The following is an 8,884-nucleotide window of genomic DNA, read 5'->3' on the forward strand; positions in this document are numbered from 1 at the left end:
GACTCCACAGGTCCAGTTTGGTGAAGAACTGAGCCCCACGGAGCTGCTCTATGGCTGACGGCACCAACGGGAGAGGGTACCGATACTTCTTGGTGATGTCATTGAGTCTTGGGTAATCGATACATGGGCGTAATCCTCCCTCCTTGGCCACGAAGAACAAACCAGCCGACGCAGGAGACGTGGATGTGCGGATGAAACCCTGTTGGAGCGCCTCCTGAATGTACTCCTCCATGGCCTGGGTCTCAGCCACAGACAGAGGATAGATGCGTCTGCGGTGTAGCACCGGAAAACAGGTTGATGGCACAATCCCAGGGGCGATAAGGCGGGAGACAAGTAGCGCGGGTCTTGGAGAATACCTCCTTAAGGTTCTGGTATTCCTCCATAAACTCTCAACCAACGTGGAACCACAGGGGACAGGGAAGCAGGTCTTCCGGCATTCAGGTGACCAGTTTGTGATTTTCATCCTCGACCACGAGATGATAGGGTTATGGCATTGGAGCCAAAGGAGGCCGAGGATGATTGTGACCTGGTGCACTTGTGATGAAGAAAGAGATGCTCTCCTGGTGATTGGACTCCACGGTGAGGGTGAGTGGTTGAGTAATGTGTGTGATGGTCCCTGATCCTAATGGCCAACAGTCAAGTCCTTGAACCGGAAAAGGAGAGGAGAGCGGATAGATGGTAATGTTGAGGGAGGAGGCAAGGGTCTGATCCATAGTTTCCCTCGGTGCCGGAATCCACTAAAGCTGCAGACACAGTACACGAGGGACAGTCAGCCAGAGTGATGGACACTGAAAAGAGTCTAGCAGGAAGAGCTGAATCTGGAATACTCACTCCTGGAACATCACGTGACCGTCCCTCTGCTCTAGTGGATCCTGGATTCTGAAGTACAGGACACTGCTGGAGCTTGTGCCCTCCTTGCCCACAATACAGACATAGCCCCAGCTGTACCCGTCTGCGCCATTCTGCCGCAGAAAGGCGTGTGACCCCTACTTCCGTGGATTCAGGCTCTGGGAGTTTTTCTTAGCCCCCGTGCTTCTACATCTGAATTGCTTGCTGTTTGGGGTTTAAGGTTGGGTTTCTGTATAGCACTTTGTGACATCGGCTGATGTAAAAAGGGCTTCATAAATACATTTGATTGATTGATCCCGAGTACTCGCCGAAGGAGGGAGAGAAGCAATGAGAATGCCGACGCTCCCGGAGAAGGTTATCCAGGCGGATGGCCATCGCAATGAGTGCGTCCAGGGTGAGGTTGTCGTCCCAACTGGCCAGTTCCGTCTGGATCTCCTCACTCAGACCTCTTCTGAATAGCGTGTGAAGCGCCAGTTCATTCCATCCACTGGAAGCTGCTACTGTCCGGAAGGTGAGCGCATACTCTGCAGCCGACTGATTCCCCTGCTGTAGCTGATGCAGACCAGCACCTCCCTCTCTGCCCTCCGCGAGATGATCGAAAATGCATTTAAAACAGAGCCATGAACCCCTCATAAGAATCTAGCTCCTCCTCTCCTCTCTCCCAGACGGCCGCAGGCCATTCCAATGCCCGTCATCAGAGAAATAACCGTGGCAACCTTAGACCTCTCGGTGGTAGGGGGCTCCCAACTGGTGTGAAAAATAGAGGGAGCACTGAAGGAGGAAGCCACGGCATTTGGATGGTGCCCAGCCAGAGACTGGACTTGAAACCGATCTAGCATCTCTGGAGAGACCTGAAAATAACAGTGAAGCAACACTCCCCATCCAACCTGACAGAGCTTGAGAGGATCTGCAGAGAAGAATGGGAGAAACTCCCCAAATACAGGTGTGCTAAGGTGGTAGCGTCATACCCAAGAAGACTCAAGACTGTAATTGCTGTCAAAGGTGCTTCAACAAAGTACTGAGTAAAGGGTCTGAGTACTTGATATTTCAGTTTTTATTTTGTATAAATTAGCAAAAAAAATTAAAGTCCTGTTTTTGCTTTGTCATTATGGGATATTGTGTGCAGATTTATGAGGGAAAAAATGATTTAATCAATTTTAGACTATATCTGTAACCTAACAAAATGTGGAAAAAGTCAAGGGGTCTGAATAATTTCCGAAGGCACTGTACAGTATATGGCCCATAGACTACTTTTAGGGTGAGGAACCCTCTATCGTTACAAAAAAAGGGAACTTCCCCTTTAATACATTATGTCCCCTCTGCCCTCCTTTCCCAGGTGCGAAGCCTCATGTATTCCTTGTGTGTGGTAAAGCCATCAGCCAGAGCTCCAACCTCATCACCCACAGTTGTCAGCACAGTAGCAACCAGCCCTACCGCTGCCCCCGCTGCCTCTACAGCTTCCAGCGCAAACTGGACCTGAGACAGCACCAGGAGAACCACTGTGCATAGACCTTCAGGCTAAGACCCTGGCTAAGAGCTGATCTGAGCTCAGTTGTCTAAATCGGGTGAACCGCTGTACATAGATAGCAACTCAGACCATCACATGGTCACAGCTGACCCCAGATAATTGTTTCATTATAAGGGGCACCACTGCATAACAGAAGCTGGGGGTGGATCGAAGAAGGGATGGATGCTCCACTCAAAATTCTAACAAACATTTACCTTGACTGTAGTTGAATCCTGAATGTATATTTTTCCTGCTTATATATTTGTGTTTTTTCAGTGTCATCATAGGGTCATATCTGAAAATGTCTAAACACCTTAGAAACACTCCAATCCAAATGACACTGAACAAAAAACATGTAAAGTGCTCTTTCCATGTTTCATGAGCTAAAATAAAATATCACAGAAATTGTCCATATGCTCAAAAACATATTTCTCTCAAATGTTGTGCACAAATTTGTTTACATCCCTGTTAGTGAGCATTTTATCCTTTGTGTAGATAATCCATCCACCTGGTGTGGATTAAACAGCATGATCATTACACAGGTGCACCTTGTGCTGGGGACAATAAAAAGCCACTCTAAAATGTGCCGTTTTGTCACGCAACACAATGCCACAGATGTCTCAGGTTTTGAGGGAGTGTGCAATTGGCATGCTGACTGCAGAAATGTCCACCAGAGCTGTTTCCAGATAATTTAATGTTCATTTCTCTACCATGAGCCGCCTAAAACATAATTTTAGAGAATTTGGGAGTACGTCCAACTGGCCTCACAACCGCAGACCACATGTAACCACACCAGCACAGGACCTCTACATCTGGCTGGGGATGGGGATGAGGTAGGTAGATTGGGTGGGCTATTTACAGATGGACTATGTACAGCTGCAGTGATCGGTTAGCTGCTCAGATAGCTGATGTTTAAAGTTAGTGAGGGAAATGTAAGTCTCCAGCTTCATCAATTTTTGCAATTCGTTCCAGTCACTGGCAGCAGAGAACTGGAAGGAAAGGCGGCCAAAGGAGGTGTTGACTTTGGGGATGACCAGTGAGATATACCTGCTGGAGCACGTGCTACGGGTGGGTGTTGTTAGTGAGCAGTGGCCTAGTTTTCCAACGCTTTTGTAGTAGTGTGTGTGTGTGTGTGTGTGACAATGGCAGAGGCTGTAGCAGGAATTATCAAGGAGGATGTAGTGGCTAATTTGTTAGCATCACCCTTTTTAAGACTAACTTTCAACGAGAAGTTAAATGTTGTGCAGCGGGTGAGGCCAACACCAGCACTGCCAGGATTGGTGCAACGAAGAAAGAGCTTTGAAAGGTATTTTCAAGCTAACAATTATGGGTGCTATCCGAGGATGACTGGGTGTGAGCAAATCACGAAGCTGTACCACTGGGATTGTCAACTCTTCAGCACTGACAAGACATGAACCTGGGCCAGTACTGGGTTCAAAATGTCATAGCCAGTTTTATGTCAGCTCAAAACTCAACTTTACACTTGCGAGCTACGGTGAGTTCAAAAACATTTGGGGACACAATAGTAGACCTTAATATTAACGAGCAGCAGCGCAGAGAGACTCTTTCTCACAATGATAAAAAGCTGTGTTCTCAAGTCTTGAGGAAAGCGATGGGCCCAACTTTGATCTTCCACGGCTCAAAATTGAAATCACAGTGATGTACTCCACGTCTGACTTTGAAGGTAGGAGCCCAGCCAAACTCCTCCACTTTCTTCGGCAGAAGAGGCTGAATGAGAGTATATACCAAGTGTATCTGCTTAACTGTCTGGTCTTTACCGTTCCCGTGTCCACTGCCTCAGTTGAAAGGATATTCTCTGCCTTGAAATGGATCTGGGCAGGCCCAGCTGTCAACATTAGCTTTAATCTCAATCGAGAAAGTACTTCTCTCGGATTTAAAATCAAAGGACAAACTATATGACCCTGCAATTGCCCATTTCATAAAGAAGGACTGGAGGATGGACTTTGTTTTCAAATGGTCATCATCTGGTGAGTGGGACAGTTAAACATTTTTTGCAGTTTGCTTGTTGTTGTTACTAATCTATTTGATATAACTTGTGTAAAATATTGTTGCATTTGAACTTTAGACTTGAACTTCATTTTGTGTGCTGAAAAATATTTTTGCAATGGGAAGTAATAGCTGGCTTGTTCATTTTGTGATGGAATTGCTAAATAGTGGTGTTCTTGTATTGGGCTCTACTTATTATTTTTGAGTGAATGGGCTGCTTATTCTTGAAGATAATTTGAAGCTGTGTGTGACTGCTGTTTCTATCGGCGCTCTCTTTCAGCATGGTGCTGAAATAGCGGAGGCAGTGCACCTGTTTTCTTTGCTCTGATGCGCACTAACTGTCCGTGGTGCTGAATTAATAGTTAGTCCTATGTGTGGTGTTGAATTTATTCCGCCACTGTGTAAGTATGACTGCCTTTTTGGAACTGTTTCTGTGAAACAATGTCTGGCTTTTTCGGCCTTATATACCACGGTGGCATAATAATGCATTTCTAACAGATAATAGAGTAACCTAAATAACACAATTATCATAACATAAGTTGTAATAAGGCTATTTTTATGTCTGTGTGCTGTCTCATTGAGCTGCAGCCCGAGGCACGGCTCAGGCCTGTTTGAATTTTGTCATCAGAAAGCTTTTTTTGTCTGTGTGCTTCTCCTGCACCAGAGTCTGCACTAGAATGGTCAGGCGCATTAAGTGATCCTCTGTTTCTATATGACGTATCGGAAATGTATTCCCCAACTGAAGGCCTAGGTACAATAGTCACAGTTCGCCACTGCTTTCCGCAGTGCTGAACTGAGTGCCGCTGTCAATGGTGCTGAAGTGAGTGCACCTGTCTCTTGTGGGTGGCTCTGTCCATGGAACTGGGCATGTATGTCTTTTGGGCTTTTACTTGTGGCCATGTACATGTTGCTGAACGGGGTGTCCTTCAGCCACATTTATGCCCATGCCTCTCACGGCTCCCAGTCCAGTTCCAGAGACGTCTGTTTGGACGATGAAAGGCCGGGAACTTGAGCAAATTTTCAACTACTTACTACTTTTTAGTTACTTTTGAACTACTTAGCATGTTAGCTAACCCTTCCTCTAACTCTAACCCTAACCCATTTAGCGAGCCCTTCCCTTAACCCTAACCCTAGCTTAGCTAACGTTAGCCAGCTAGCAAAAATTCACAACATATAATATGTTTTCCAATTGTAACATATTGTAAGTTTTGCAAATTTGTAAAATATAATACGAATTGTAATTCTTACCATACGAAACGTAACATATCATACTAAATGGGGACATCCACAAATGAATATATTCCTTACAAAACTTAATATTTCATACTAAATGGAGTGTTTCGGATTCACGTACAGAATAATACGAAATGCTCTGAGACTAGGTTGCAAATAGTAAAAGTATGCTAATCAGGCAGCCAAGTGAGGCTCTTTTCACCAAAAAGAGCCATTCAAAAAGAGCTGTTCATTTGCAAACGACCCATCACTAGCAGCTACCCATGCTTGGTTATTTCTGGACAGAGCTGTGACTTCCTGTAAATCAAGCACACTATAGAGAGGGGAAATCCATGTACACCATATTTAAAAATACACTGTCCATGCACAATCAGATTGGTGGATATAACTGAGGCTTCAGTTTCAGGGAGAAAGAAGTGGTGCGACTATGTGAGGAGGAAGTCAGTACCTAACGGTTACATTTTTGCGACAGGTTCTTGCAAAAGCTCCCAGCTGCACTTAGTGTATAATTTTGAGTATCCTCCAGCTTCAAGATTTTTTAAGAGAAAACACAAAACTGGATAAGCTTTAATCAGTGCTGTCAAATGGTGTAACTGTGTTTAATATTTGTAAAACATCTTTAATAAATTTGTTACGTGATATCTCAATTGGCACAAGGGGGTCGCTGCATCATTCGTGGGGGATGACATGTTTACTGTTGCCTTGTTACTAAGTCAATTTATATAAAGTGATAGGTTTGGTTTCTGAGCTTTAACTATTATTAATCATTAGTTATAAAATAGACATGAGGGGTGCCGTAATGAAGCTTGGGAGGGGCTGAGTGCAGGGGAAACGATCACGTGGCAGTACTGATAAAGGGACGAACCGTTTAAGGCCCAGATCACTCAGCTCCCTGCCTAGCAATAAGGATGCAATGTTTAGCGATAAGGAGGAGACTCCACCCAAAGTGGGGTATGTATTAGAGGTCGACCGATTAATCGGAATGGCCGATTAATTGGGGCCGATTTCAAGTTTTCATAACAATCGGTAATCGGTATTTTTGGCCACCGATTTGCCGATTTTTTATTTTTTTTAATTATTATTATTATTATTATTATTATTTTTAATCCTTTATTTAACTAGGCAAGTCAGTTAAAGAACACATTCTTATTTTCAATGACGGCCTAGGAACGGTGGGTTAACAGATTTTTACCTTGTCAGCTTGGGGATGCAACCTTACGTTTACTAGCCCAACGCTCTAACCACCTGCTTTACGTTGCCAAGGTAAGTTGCTAGCTAGCATTAAAGTTATCTTATAAAAAATCAATCAATCAATCATAAACACTAGTTAACTACACATGGTTGATGATATTACTTGTTTATCTAGCCTGTCCTGCTTTGCATATAATCGATGTGGTGCGCATTCGCGAAAAAGGACTGTCTTTGCTCCGACGTGTACCTAACCATAAACATCAGTCTTTCTTAAAATCAATACACAAGTATATATTTTTAAACCTGCATATTTAGTTAATATTGCATGCTAACATTAATTTCTTTTAACCAGGGAAAATGTGTCACTTCTCTTGCAAACAGAGTCAGGGTATATGCAGCAGTTTGGGCCGCCTGGCTTGTTGCGAACTGTGAAGACTATTTCTTCCTAACAAAGACAGCAGACTTCGCCAAACGGGGATGATTTAACAAAAGCGCATTTGCGAAAAAAAAGCACAATCGTTGCACGACTGTACCTAACCATAAACATCAATGCCTTTCTTAAAATCAATACACAGAAGTATAAATTTTTAAACTTGCATATTTAGCTAAAAGAAATCCAGGTTAGCAGGCAATATTAACCAGGTGAAATTGTGTCAGTTCTCTTGCTTTCGTTGCACGCAGAATCAGGGTATACAGAATCTGGCTCGTTGCGAACTAATTTGCCAGAATTTTACGGAACTATGAAATAACATTGTAGGTTGTGCGATGTAACAGGAATATTTAGACTTATGGATACCACCCATTAGATGCGGCTGAACTTGAAAGGGGTTCCTTCGTTATTTTACCGTTCATGTCTTCCATAGAGAATGTCTTGATCTACTTCAAATAAGGTCTGTGTTTTGTGCTTAAACCGCCTCGGCGTTTTGATACCCGTTTAAATCTCACTAGGTAACGTTTGTCAACATATTTTCATAAATCCACTCTACAAAAAAATGTATCTTCGCTTATATTGATCAGAGTTATATCCTATGGATATCTACACAGTTATAAAATTGGCAAGGTGGTGTAAGCCTAAACCAAACACAGACCTTATTTTAAATTAATCTAAAAATATCCTATGGAATAAATGAAGGAACCGCTTTTCAGATTTTGCTAGAAGGTGTCATGGGAATTATGACTCGCACTTTGGTAGTCAATTCTTACCATGCCCATTATTAAAGTAGGATTTCCTGCATATAGAAATTACAGTTTTTGTTTTCAGCATTCATCACAGGTAACTTAAACTCTATTTTTATTATTCAAACAGTTGAGAGTATTTGTCTCCTAAGCAGACTCTTCAGTATCGTTGTCACTTCAGAGCTATGTGTGTGTGTGTGTGTGTGTGTGTGTGTGTGTGTGTGTGTGTGTGTGTGTGTGTATATATATATATATATATACACATATAAAACATTTTTTTAATAATAATCTGCCGATTAATCGGCATCGGCTTTTTTGGTCCTCCAATAATCAGTATCGGCGTTGAAAAATCATAATCGGTCGACCTCTAGTATGTATACTACCACGGGTGAAACCATGTCTTTGTCTAATGCAGCTGTATTGACCCTCTGTGTAGAATAAACATGGTTTAAGCTTTCGTAGTGTCCGGTGAGTTTTTACTCTCAGAATTAGAACCTAACAAAGATGCATGCATCTGAGAGAATGACGTAATGAAGTACAAGGCCATTATCAAAAAGGTGGGGGAAAAGTATGAAATAGACCCAGCTATCATCTGCGGCATCATCTCAAGAGTCCAGAGGTGGGAGAGCAATACTGGACAAGAATGGCTGGGGGGACCATGGAAAGTCCTTTGGGTTTATGCAGATAGGCACTCAGAGTATAATTAATTGATTGAAGTCGCTGATTGGCCAAAGAATTCTAGTCACTTGGGTCGTATTCATAAGGGCAGGCAGCACAAAGCATTTCGGAAAAGAAAAAAAAGGCAGCTTTCTTATTGGACAAATCCAGGTAGTCCCTCTGTTTTCTTCCACTTGGTGCCTAATGAATACATCCGTGGTGTCCAAGGTATGAATCATGCCTTCGAAGCCCAGATTGGAGAGC

This window comes from Salmo salar, chromosome ssa12 (assembly GCF_905237065.1).
Source record: "Salmo salar chromosome ssa12, Ssal_v3.1, whole genome shotgun sequence".
Classification (NCBI taxonomy): domain Eukaryota; kingdom Metazoa; phylum Chordata; class Actinopteri; order Salmoniformes; family Salmonidae; genus Salmo; species Salmo salar.